A 12,588-nucleotide genomic window follows, 5' to 3' on the forward strand; every position below is an offset into this window, starting at 1 on the left:
AAAGCTGCTCTGCAGGGACACTCTGTGCAAGGTCACATGCAGTTCTGTCCAGGACTTATTTATCACAGCTTCCAGACTTTCTTAGTATTTCTAAATAAAGGTTCTCCAATTTTTTTTTTCAGATTATGGAGGGCAAAGTTACTTTTGTGAAAAACAAGGGGAAAATACAGCAAGAACCAAAGCATGAAGGCAGGTGCAATTCTTTCCCTTTGCTATGCAAGAAGACATTCCAAATGCCTACTGTGATATTTTTATTTATTGACAGCTTAGACACTGCACCTGGGGCAAAAAGCCCCGATGTCATTCACATCCTCACACACTGAGGTGTGCTTGGGCAGAATATTACATCTACTATATTAATTGAACAAGAAATTAAAGAGATTTTCTTAACTATCGATCCAAGAACAGAAGTACAAAACAAAGCTTATGCCAGATCTATCCGTTAGCTTTGTTGTGAAGCATTTCCCAACCATGGATTCATCTTCTCCAACTGAAATTATTGGCAGCATTTTGACAGAAGCAAGGTGTGTGCCTGTAAGAGCCTAATCTGAAACTGTGTTTCATGTAACAGGGGCAGGAAATCACCTCTTTAGTAGATGGTTTAGAGAAAAAAAAGTGGCAATGAACCAGATGTGCCTTTGACACACTTTGGTGTACATTGAAAGCTACTCGTGAAGGGCCACCTAACACCACCTTGCTTGCAAGCAGTGGTGTTTCCAACAAGTGGAGAGGATTTATATTAATAAAATCTGAAGCAGAGATGAACAAAGTCAACGAACTGACTGAATCGGCTATTTACCAGATTTCTTGCAGTATCACCTGCTTTTTAGAAGGTTATTAGTGAAACATGACAATTTCTGTTATCTCAAAACCTAAGAAATTTTTCAGTGTAATCACATATAACTCCAAAGCCCTAATATTTCCTTAGCCTGAATGGAACAGAAATCACAGAAATACTTGATGCATGTGAACATAACATTATAGCAGGGATCACCAGGTGGTGCTTTGAAGAGACAGTCTCTCAGAGTCATCTGTTTTTGGTCTTGGAAGGAATCTTGTGTTCTTTGTAGCACTTCAATTAACAGTCTGGTGTAGGGGGATGGAGAAAAAAAAAGCAAAGAACTTTGTTCTTCACTTTACTACGTTCAACAAGAGTGAACTGTACCAGGAAAGCCCCTTTCTGAGGACTTTGGCTGACATTTGGGCTGGATTCCAGGAAGACATCTACCCGCTACTCATCATCACCTTCAGCTTAAACATTTTATTTACATAAAGAACAGACCATCTTTGTAAATTACTGTGTCCCTGTGTAGCCTGCTCTAGGTGGCTCTGCCTTGGCAGGGGGTTTGGACCAGATGATCTCCAGAGGTCCCTTCCAACCTAACAATTCTGTGACATATGGGCGGAGGATGCAGGTACACTAGGACCCAAGTTCATCAGCTTTCACACCAACTGGCTGTGGGCCTGTTCCATGGTTTGCTGCTGCATAGTCTCCCAGGGTGGGAAATAACATTCAAACGGGTAGTTACACATAACATCTGATATGGGGCTATTTCTGGTGCAAACATTTCAAAATACAGCCACTTCCTGAAACTGTTACTCCCTTCCCATTAGACAGTGATCAAAATGTCTTGCTGCGCAATAAAACTCTGCAATTGGCCCAAAAGAATAAGCTGCATATGAATACAGGCCCCTATAAGTAAATTAGGCATATGTAATAAAGATCTTATTTTTTAAAAGGATACTAAAGCATAATTGAGTAGTTTCAGTCTACACACCCACACTGAAGTGGGTGTAAACCATTTCCTGCAACCAAAGACTCAATCTGATTTTAGAGACACAAATCAATTATCCACGTTGAATATGGCAAGGACAACATCCTTATCTCCTCTAAATATAGAGGACTGCAACCCAGATGTACACTCGTGTATCTTAGATAGAACGGTCTAGAAAGTAATGGCAGAGTAGCAGTCAAAATTAAGAGCAATTACAAAGAGTTTATGTTATCTCATACATATATCAAGAAATGCTAACCTGACAACAATGGTGTGGAAAGTGAATCATTTAAACATGGAATCCATATGTTCCAGTTTGTTGCTATAGAAAACAAGTGTAGAATTTCAATTTACAAATGACATATCTCTGGTGGAGGATTTTTTCTCTTTTTTTCTGCGGAACACATCAGACTGAAGGCACAGACCTAATTTGGCACAACTTAACCTATTCAAAATGAGATGTCATGCAAATAAGTTTTTGAGCAGCAAACTGCTTAACTATGCTAAACAAGTTATTGCATTTATTTATGTGATGTCGCACCAAATTATGAAGGCTGACTCAAGTTGTCTGTTTATTTTGCTGAGTTATGTCTGCTCTGTGTCTCACTCCTTGATTTAATGGAGCTGCTGAAGATAATATAACTTATCACACAGACACTGTGCCATGTTGCTAGATTCTAGGTTAATTAACAGTAGCCTACAGTCACTGAATTTCTCACATGGTTAGTCACTTGGACCCTGTCTACTGTCTAGCTTCACTAATCAACGAGTCTGGGAATTTTACATTAGTGACACAACACACTAGCAACACAGGGAGCTTTTGACCGCACAGAAAAGGAAAACACAGCTAGATTGCAGGTAGCCTTTTCTTCACTCTGAAATTAACCCGTTCCTACACCACATGGCTAGGCTGCACGCTTAGCAAAACTTCTGGTACATCAATTGGTGAAATCAAAGGCAGGAGGCGGCTGCCCTCCTGCAGCACAGAAAACTACGGCTGCTGTTCCACAGGCACTGCACCAGCAGCTGCCAGCCCTGAAATGCTCCTGCCTCCCACAGCTCTGCCTTCTCCTGCCTGCTCTCCTGCACAGCACAAGAGGATGCAAAGCTGCATGGTGACTAGCCTCACCCTGTACTAATAATTTCAGCCGCATTTGGTCTCCAAAATGGCATGCAGTGCAGATTCTTGAACATTAGCACTAGGAGTGGGGGTAGCAGCAGCGCGTGCCAGAAGCAGGCCACTCATGGGAATGGTCAAGACTTACAGCATGCCATCATTTCATGCCACTATTAGACTGAAGTTGACCTAAAACTAAGGGTTCATTTTCTTGACAAGCTCACTCTTACAGCAGGCTGCCCTAAAAGCTTATTCCTCAAAGTACATACTCGCACCAGTTCCACTGCATCAGACTATGCTTGCTGTTCTGACCGTGAACTAGCCTCCCAAATTCTGATTTTCAGCCAGTGCTTACAGTGAGATTCCCTATGTGACCACATAATCATTAGAGTCAAAGAAGGTGGCAGCAAACAAAAGGGAGGGCTGGTAAGGTACCAGGACTCTGCTCTCAGCAGCCCACGCTTTGGATTAAACGCATCATGAAACTTCTCCCGAAGGTGGAGCTATACCATCAGCGTAAGAGGAAGACAAAGTTAAATTCACAGTATAAATACGCCTGCTCACAGTGCTCCCCCTCCTTTTTAAAATATAATGGTACTTTCAATTATTTCAACCTAGAGGAATTTTTCTGTTACTACTATTACTTGATATTCTCCATAAAACACAGTGCATTCTAAGAGAGGTACCAAAAGAGCAATGATTTTTAGCATTCTGATATTGTACATATTTACTCTGGGCTTAATTCTCAGACTTTAGCCAAGCTATTCCTCATTTAGACAACAGGGTCATCTATGATTTCCACAAAACCTGTCAACAGGTCCAGAATTTCAAGTGATACAAAGCCCAGTACCAAAGCCATCTTTTGCTAACGATGAGCCAGATATTCAGCATGCCATAAATTTTGCATAGGGCTCATGACATTTGAAATGCACATATAAAACTCTGAAGTTCACATGATCTGCTTGCTATTTCAGCTGCTGGCATGCAGGTTTTCAAGCCTTTCTCCACAATAATGGAAGTTAAAATTCTCATATGGCTGTAAAAATCTAGTAATCTAAAAGCAAAACAAAACATACAGTAGTTACTGAACTTTTTATATAAAAATAAGGATGCTCAATATCATTGATGCTGAAACGGTAGCTCCTTTGGAAATTGATACTGATTGAGGAAGGAGCTGACTCACTCTTTTCTTTGCCTACGTGGCTTTTCTAACTGGTGCATACCCGCTCTGACCCTTGAGAGACAGGATTTGGTGTCCAGGTGCTTTGGCGTCCAGATTCTGCCAAGCAAGTCAGACTTTTTTTATCTACCTTAATATTCATCCAGACATGCCTGCAATCACATGTAATGAAAATGACCTGTTGTACTGAAGGGGAGTAAAAAAGGGGGTAGGAAAGAAATGGAAAGAGACAGAAAATGGAAAGAGACAGAAAACAGAAAGAGATTACATGCCCTTCAACTGAAACAACCCAGGAGCAGAATTACTGTGGTCCTGCATGTTGGGCAAAGGGCGTTCAGCTCCCGAATGAAAACTAATCGCCTATCTAAAGAATGTAAACAGGATTCCTGGTTAGACACCCTTGATGCAGCGTAACCAAGGGGGAGACAAGGCTGGTCTCTGTGTATTACTCAGTGCACAAGTATTCTCCCACTAGACCTAAATTTGATAGCTCACTCAGCACCACAAGCAATCAGTAGAGGAACAGCAAATCAGCAAGGGTCATTTGCTGTAATACATTAATAGAGCCTTTATTACTTTAAAACCTGAGTGTGAGTGAGCCCAGCCATAAGCCCTTCTCCCCCTCCTATGCACAGGCCTCTCCTTCAGGTCACCATCTACCAGGAATTCCTTCTCTCCCTGGCATGCCCTCCATTGACTGCAACAGAGCTCAGGGGTGTTACAGAAACACTGGACATTAAACCAATGTAGCTTTAAATGCAGAAAATGCTGCAACCTGAAATAGGTGGCTTCACTATAACTATTATTTTTACAGTCAAGTGTGATTCTACAAAGGCCTTACTCACAAGAAGCTATATTCAGTATATTAAAAACTCATCTGCAATGAAGATTCAAAACAAATGGTCTTTTTCAAGAGGATAGAGGGGAGTATTGAGCTATTTTCTGTCTTAGGGGAGTGTGATTTTTGTTTATCTGGGTATGGTTATATATAGTTCAATTCTCTACAGTCCTCTTCAATATCAAAGATTGTTTTATTTATCAAAAAATTAAAAGGCTCAAGCTGTGCATTTTGTATTCAGATAATCCCCCCTCCCAATTTAGTGTTAGTGAGATTGAGAGATCCCTAATAGAATTATCTTGCACTTACATGGCTCATTCCATCAGAGGCTTTGTAAATATTTTATTAAGCTCACATTTTGAGAAGCACTAGATACACTGAAAGAGATTAAACCCAAGTTAGCCATGCCTACTTACAAAAAACAGAAAGAAAGGGAGTCACCTTTGCCCCATTTGTCCACTGCAGCTTCATTTTCAAAGGAAAACAGTAAATACTGAGCAAAGAACACCACCTCTTTATTAGATGTTTTAGCTACATGAAAAATACTGGGGAATATGAGCAGAGGAGTCAACAATAAAAACAGAAGATCACATGCTAAACAAATAAGAGCAAATGAAAAACACATATATCACCGAACTGCAAAAAATCAAGTTGTCCAGGCGTGAGCTGTAAGGAAACAAAACCTGTACTAATGCAGATTTCCACTGATGCTTCTCATACACTTTTAGTATAAAGTGTGTATAAATCAGTATTGGTTTCAGTAAAGGTTAATGTCTGATAACTGAATAGCCTTGTTTTGCTGCCTGGCTTTCTCATACCATGAGCTCTGTGAGGAAGATTGCACACCTATATGCATGTGCTGGAGGAAAGGAAAGGTAATGTAACCTTGTCTTGTCTCTTAGTTTTACAAAAATGTTAGACTTAACATCCTGATCATCAAGCACTATACACAGAAGCTAGAAGAGAGAAGAGCTGAAATAAGAATCACTCGTAACTCTGCTGATCAGAGCTGTATCGCCATCTTCCTGCTAAGTACCTTTCATATCTACATAGCTGCACTATATTTATGATAGACTTTGATAGAACTTTGTGCTATAGAAGGGAAATGAAGCAAATTAATGTCCTTTTGCCATAAACCCACCTACTGTTGTTCTACCACATTTTCCCTTGCCTAAGAGGAAACTGTGGCTTAAGGGTCTAAAGGCTGTGATCCAGATCTGACTGAAGATGGAAATGGGGCACACTAGTAGCGATATGATTTTTTGTTAAACTATTGGTAGATGAAACAACAGTGCCCAGTCGAATATTTGTACCCTTCTCACTACCAACACCTGGTCTGCTATTATGCCAGCTGAGAGCACTGAGAACAGTATGGTTTACAAAAGACTCAAAATAATCAGAGGGCTCTGAATAATCCTTAATCACTCACAAACAGTGAATTTATGGGGAAAAAAAGTCAAAAACCAAAGGTAATAAATCTGTTTGGTCATTCTCTAAAGCCATGCTCAGTGATGCAAGGCTCCAATCTATCTTTAAATTTGTGATTAAAACTCAACTAAATTATGAAGTAAGTTTGCCTAACTAGTTCACTCACTCTTCCTGGCAATTGAACCGAGCCATTTTCTATTAGTGTCCCCGGATCATAACATGCGGGATGGATGTCTCTGTGTGTGACTACAGAAATGATGCTGAAGCTTCTTTAGTTTTAGTATTCCAATAGACAATGTAACAATACAGGAGCTTTCTTCTCTAATGTCCTCATGACTTTCAGCCAGTAACTGCAGTCCTAAATACCTAGACATATCAACAAGATACTTTTCTAAAAGCAATGGCCATGCTCTTTTCCCTAGAATACTACTGCACTGTTAGAATAATGATCTAAATATTTGCTCTACTTTTTAATGGTCTAAATGTCTTTCAGTAGAAGGTTAAATGAAGAATACAGGCAAAGTGGGGTGTCTACATAAATAATTCTGTGTTATGAACCATATAATAATTTGAGGCGCATATCACAGCATTTTGAAACGCTTGGGTTAGTGTTTAAGTCATGAAGATCTTACCATATCAAAGTGTTTTAAAGATTAAAGAAATATTACAACATCCCTTTACTGGAAGACTATTGTCAATAGTGCATCCTTTAAAAAGAAATAATGCTACCCAAAAAGTATAGGGTGAGTTCATGGCAAGGAGAAAAAAAAGTACCAACTTAAATTCCTCTGACTTAAGAACCAATTTTAAAAAACACACTTAGAACAAATACACTTCTTAGTTTTCTAAATTTCAGGAGAATAAATGCATTGATTCTGAAAAATAACCAATATTCTTCAATATACTCAGTTGAACAGCAGCACATTCATTGGACATTTTATTTTCCAATTAATTTTTTTGACCCATCTGAGTAATTTACTTACCCACTGATCCTGCTATTTATAGCACTTTTTATCAACTGAATTATCTTTATTATTTTAATCTCTTAATCTATGCAGAGATAAAATCTCACGGTGACTATTTAAAATGGCCACTACATGAACTGATACCACTGTGGAAGATGTAAAATTCACACGGCCTATTCTCACAGGTTCTACCAGCTAGCAAGATATTACTGAGATATTTCAAATTCAAAAGGAAAAATACATCCCCATGCATCTTTTTCATTTGCATGTACTTACAAAACTGCCTGCAGCACATGCTTTGTGACCTGCCTATGCACAATGTTAACAGTTCTTCTTGTGTAGTGCATAGAAGCAATAAGGAGCAAACACCACCAGTAAGGGACTTCTCCTTCAGTAGAGATATGCATGGTAGAGGTCTGTGCAGCTGAAGGCTCTTGTTCTTAACAGCACCACCACCACTTCAAACAACTGGGGTTTTTTTTCTTAAATGAAAAGTTCTGCTTTGCGAACAGGTACAGTATTTCTTATATGCATATGTTGCCTAAGTCATACCTGCTGTGGATTTGCTGTTTCACTAATGCACACAATGGAAGGAACTCAAGTAGCAAGCATATGCACATAAAGGAAGAGCCTGAAAGGGCATGACAAAACCTAGAGCCATGTTGCCAGCTAAGTCACATGTTCACTGCAGAGACTGACCCAGCTGCTGATGAAAAGGACTTCCTGTGCTCCTCAGACACTGAGGACACCCTGGATCCAACTTACAGATTTCTAGAATTTTCAAGTGTTCATCCTTATTTACCAATAGGCAATTAAAAGCAACAGTTAGTGCACAGAAAAGACTAAAATTATTCTAAACACTAAATATGGGTCCTAGCAATGGTAAGTGGGAGTTTAAAACATCTTTTCCTTTTCAAAAACAGTTAACAATACCCATACCCTAGCCCTTGTGGGCAGGTGCTGCACTGAAACAAGCAGCAGAACTGGGAAGAAGTGTACCCACACCAGTATTACCAGCCCACCTCAAAAGATGATGGGTTATAATATGCCCACTGAAAACTTGTCAGATAAACAAACCATCAAGAAGGTGCTTTCTTCCCCCTCCCTTCCAGAAGTGCTTCTAGCACTTTGCCTCTTTGCTCTTTCCCCTGTGGCTTCCCTGACAGAGCCAGAGCAGTCCCCACTGGATCCCCGCAGGATCTAAGAGGGCAGGAATGTTGATTGACAAGTCTCTAAAGGGACTAGAGGAGCCAGGAAAGCTGGTCTGCTGTCAGTTTTTCCTAAACATACTTAACTCTAGCAGAGGAATATTCCACCAGACTGAGCATGAAAGCAGACAATTTGCAGCGCTGGGTCTCAGAAAGAAAAAAAACCCACACCATAGCTACTGAGACGGCATTGATGGACCATGCAACCAGTAAGCTGTAACACTTGAGGCCCACTGAATATCTTTTTATGGAAAAGAAAGGTCCTTTTCACCATTTGTCTTACTGCTATATGTTACTTCATATTTAGCTGCTAAACCCCCCTGAAACATTTATAGGGCTACAATCAAAACATATGTATTCTAAGCAAATGTGCTTTCATAAGAATACTTTTCATTTTCAAAGTTCTTCAAGAATGAAATTTTCCTGAACCTTTATTAAAACCTTATCAGCTGTAATTTCATACCAGCCCATATTAACCAGTACAAAATATATTAAAAATGACATGGTTAGGACTGCTGAACATTTACATGAGTCTACAACAATAACACTGAAGAGCAGGAGAATTAGTTCAAGCATTTCAGGGCTTAAATGCTAACAGTTATGTAAATATACACAGAATTCCATTTTCTTCTGAATTGCAGCAACCAAATATTCAGTTGCTGAATGATGAAAGAAATGGGCCTACTTGTTTCCAATTTGAGCAAGAAAATAGCAACAAAAACACACAGCAATTACAACTCTTAGCATATCTCTGAATGGCTGGGTATGCGTTATAAAGCATCACAATTGCAGAAATTCAGGAAGCTTTCTTTAAGGAAAGAGGGAGAAATATTAATCTGTTTCTAGAAGTCAGCTCTGTGATGATGTGTGCCCCCAGTTAAGTGGGATTCCCCAAGTGACCCAGCACCATTTGAGGATACCACTCAACATGTTCTAATGTAATGTGACCCAAGCAGCAGAAACAACCTTCTCTGTTCCCACCATGACCAAATACTTTTGACACCAGAGAGCCTTTCCATACTTTCTTTTAACCTGTTACTAACATTCCAGCACAGCTTTAGTATGTACCTTGACAACTGTCCTCAGCAGAGTGGGAAGATACCACACACCTATTCTGAAAGGGATGGTTTCCTTGTAATTTAAATATAGAAAGATTTTCTCCATCTTCCTCTTTTCAAGAATTTCAGAAGAGATGTATAGAAAACTTACAGACTAACAGCAGACAGACAACGGAAGACAGAAGTCCCTAGATTTAAAATACCTCTGCATTTTTAAAGTGAGAGTAAAGTGGAGATGCCATGCAACCCACTGATTTTGCTGGTATTCTGGTATTTGCTCATATCATTTAAGAAAGATAATGGACAGTGTCTGATTAAAGCCATACCTCTGGCTATTATGAAGAACAGTTCAAGAAAACCAGTCAACTCTGCCCTATGCACTGAAAGTCAAGCTGGCTCCCTCAGAACCCTGTACATGGGCACCAGGGAAGCCCTCAAATTCAGCCCTGTGCATGCCCAACCCCGTTCCTGCTGCTCTGGAGCTCCATGGTGGACAGTTCATTAGAGCCAGCCAAGCCAGGAGCACTTGGCAGATAAACAGATTATTACTGCAGCATCAAATAGGGCAGTTCTCAAGGGCTATCAGGCCTTTGCTGAGCACAGAAATAATTTTGTGGTTTTGTTTGTACAGGTAAAGAATTAAAAAAATCTGCACCCTCAAGATCCAGCCACCTTCAGTGTACACTGAAGAGTCTTGTGTGTCATGACAAACTAATTGCATGTGTTAAGGGAAGCCTGTTACTTTGGCTTTTTCCACTGTACATCAAAAAAAACTGTTTGATTTTAAAGCATGTACACTTAAAAATACGGAGGGAATCAGCTACAAAGAGACCACACAAGCTGTTCCAGCCTTCCACAGAAGTCTGAGGGTTTTTTCAAGAGTAAATACACAGCCACCTCTTCAGTTTGCCCTTTCATCTATTCTGAAACACTTCTTAACTCACATACACACACACTTCATTTCCTAACTAGCTGATCATATACAAGTTTTGGATTTGTAGCTTTAAAGTGCTAAAAAAGATGAAGGTAAAACACAACCTTGATCCTGGAACTGAAGTCAGCAAGGATATTGTGGGTGTCTCACAAGTCACAGAGCTGGGAAGAAAGAAGCCTGTCCTGACCCTGTGTTGAAACCCGATCTAGTTAAAGAGGCACATGGATTACCATTTATAGCGTTTCTCAGGGGCTGGGTGAGGGGCAAGGCGGGCAGCAGACAGCTCTCAGTCTGGCTGTGTAAGCCACTAGCTGCCAGCAAGGTTATAAAACATGCAGATGCTGGGCACCAAGGATGGATGGTCCCTGTTATAGTGCACCATCCAATGCCACTGCTCTGTTAACTGCCCCAAAAGCACTTCAGGTGAACAGCAGTAGTTTGCTCACAGGCTGGGAAGAAAGGATGAAAGACTGGAGGCCAGAGAAGAAAAGGCAGGCAGATTTTTATCTCTCCCTTCAGTTAATCCCCCAAATCAGTGAAGATCCATTGAATACGGCTATGTGATGTACTGTTTGCTCCCCAAACCAACATGCACGTAACAGCGTGTGGTCCAGTCCTCTATGGGTGAACTGGAAATCACCCTTTGTGATACAACATTAATTTTGCCAGCTTATCACCTGTCACAAAGAACAAGGTAAATATCTTGAAGCTGGAAATTTATGACCCTATGGCAGATGTGCGCGTCTCCTCCAAAAAAGCTAGTCACAATCAGTTTCTGTCTCTTTCTCCACTACGGCAAAGGTAATAGTACAAGATTTGGAACTATAAAAAAGCAAAGAGCAATCTCTATGTAAAGTTCTTAAAAAAACCCCTCACAACAAACCAACCAACCAAATCCAAAACCACCCAACCAAAAACCAACCAAACAAAACCACCAACCCTCACCCATTCCTTTGCCACAAAAATACAAGTATGGCCACTTTCACAAAAAAGCTTTCTGCTATATATGTTTGGTGTTCAGGCTTGTCTTGATTAACCACAGTTTTTCATGAGTTGAAAACAGAAGCAACCCTAATCTCTTACCTGGGCCCATAGAGAACATAGGCACCATGCATTCATAAGCATGCCCAAGTATGATACCTCATCATCAGGCATTCTTTGCTGTCTGACAGAGTAGCTATAAAACATGCCCCTTCCCTGAGCTTTCTTCCAGTCAGGGTCAATCAAAAGAGAGAATGCTGGACAAAAGCTGGGAAGTCTGACCTTCCTCCCTTCCCTTTGGCCTTCATCGCTGAAAAATCATCCCAGCTGCATATGTAAACCGGCACTATGTATAAATGAACTTAGTGCTTTAACTGACAGAGTACAGGAAAAAATATCTCTTTAATACTGTAAGAAGTGTAATTTGATATTCTATCCAATTAAAATAATACAAATTTCTATGTACAGAAACGGACAGCACTGGAAAAAGGAACTGAGCAGCACCCTACTTGATCTAAAGGTCTATTCTTACAGCTGGAAAGTTAAACCGTTCTGCAAGTCACTTCACTCCTCATCCAATGGGCCAGAATGACCAAAAAGGACACCAATTTATCCCAGTCAAAGGCATTATTTTTTTCTGAACCAAACAGTTGTTCATGAGAAACTGGGGTGAAATCCCCAAAATTGTATCTCCCTCGGGCCTCTAAAGGGCCATGAGATGCATTAACATTCATCACAGCATGATGAGAGAGAAGACCCACCACAGACCAAGGCTGGATTATGATCAGCAATTCTGCAGGGGCAGATACCTATTTCTGCTCCTTGAGCTATGAATTAGCTTTGCATTATTCTGAAATGCTTATTTATAAAGGAAGCAAAATACCTCTGTGCAGCTTGCATTTATGCATCTGTTTGCTGCATGTATGCACTGGTATAGAGGTAAAAATGGGAAACATCAACATGAGAAACCATTCTCTTGTTCACCTCTTCTACACAAACGAACGTTGCTATGAATTTTCCGCAAGGATTCTTGCATGCAGAGAAAGCATGTGAGGGGAGGATACACACCGCCTGCAGCACCAGAGAGCAAAGCTTGCTGAGAAG

The 12,588-nt window shown here is 40.3% G+C and overlaps 1 protein-coding gene across 8 annotated transcripts in view; it reads right to left on the reverse strand.

The window, feature by feature from the left end:
- The window catches only part of ZMIZ1 (zinc finger MIZ-type containing 1), a 344,473-nt gene that overhangs the window by 139,297 nt on the left and 192,588 nt on the right, over positions 1–12,588 (reverse strand). The window lies entirely within an intron of this gene.

Source organism: Pezoporus flaviventris, unplaced genomic scaffold (genome assembly GCF_033815535.1).
Source record: "Pezoporus flaviventris isolate CSIRO_AGI_PZ_B2104156 unplaced genomic scaffold, CSIRO_AGI_Pfla_v1 ptg000001l, whole genome shotgun sequence".
Taxonomy (NCBI): Eukaryota; Metazoa; Chordata; class Aves; order Psittaciformes; family Psittacidae; genus Pezoporus; species Pezoporus flaviventris.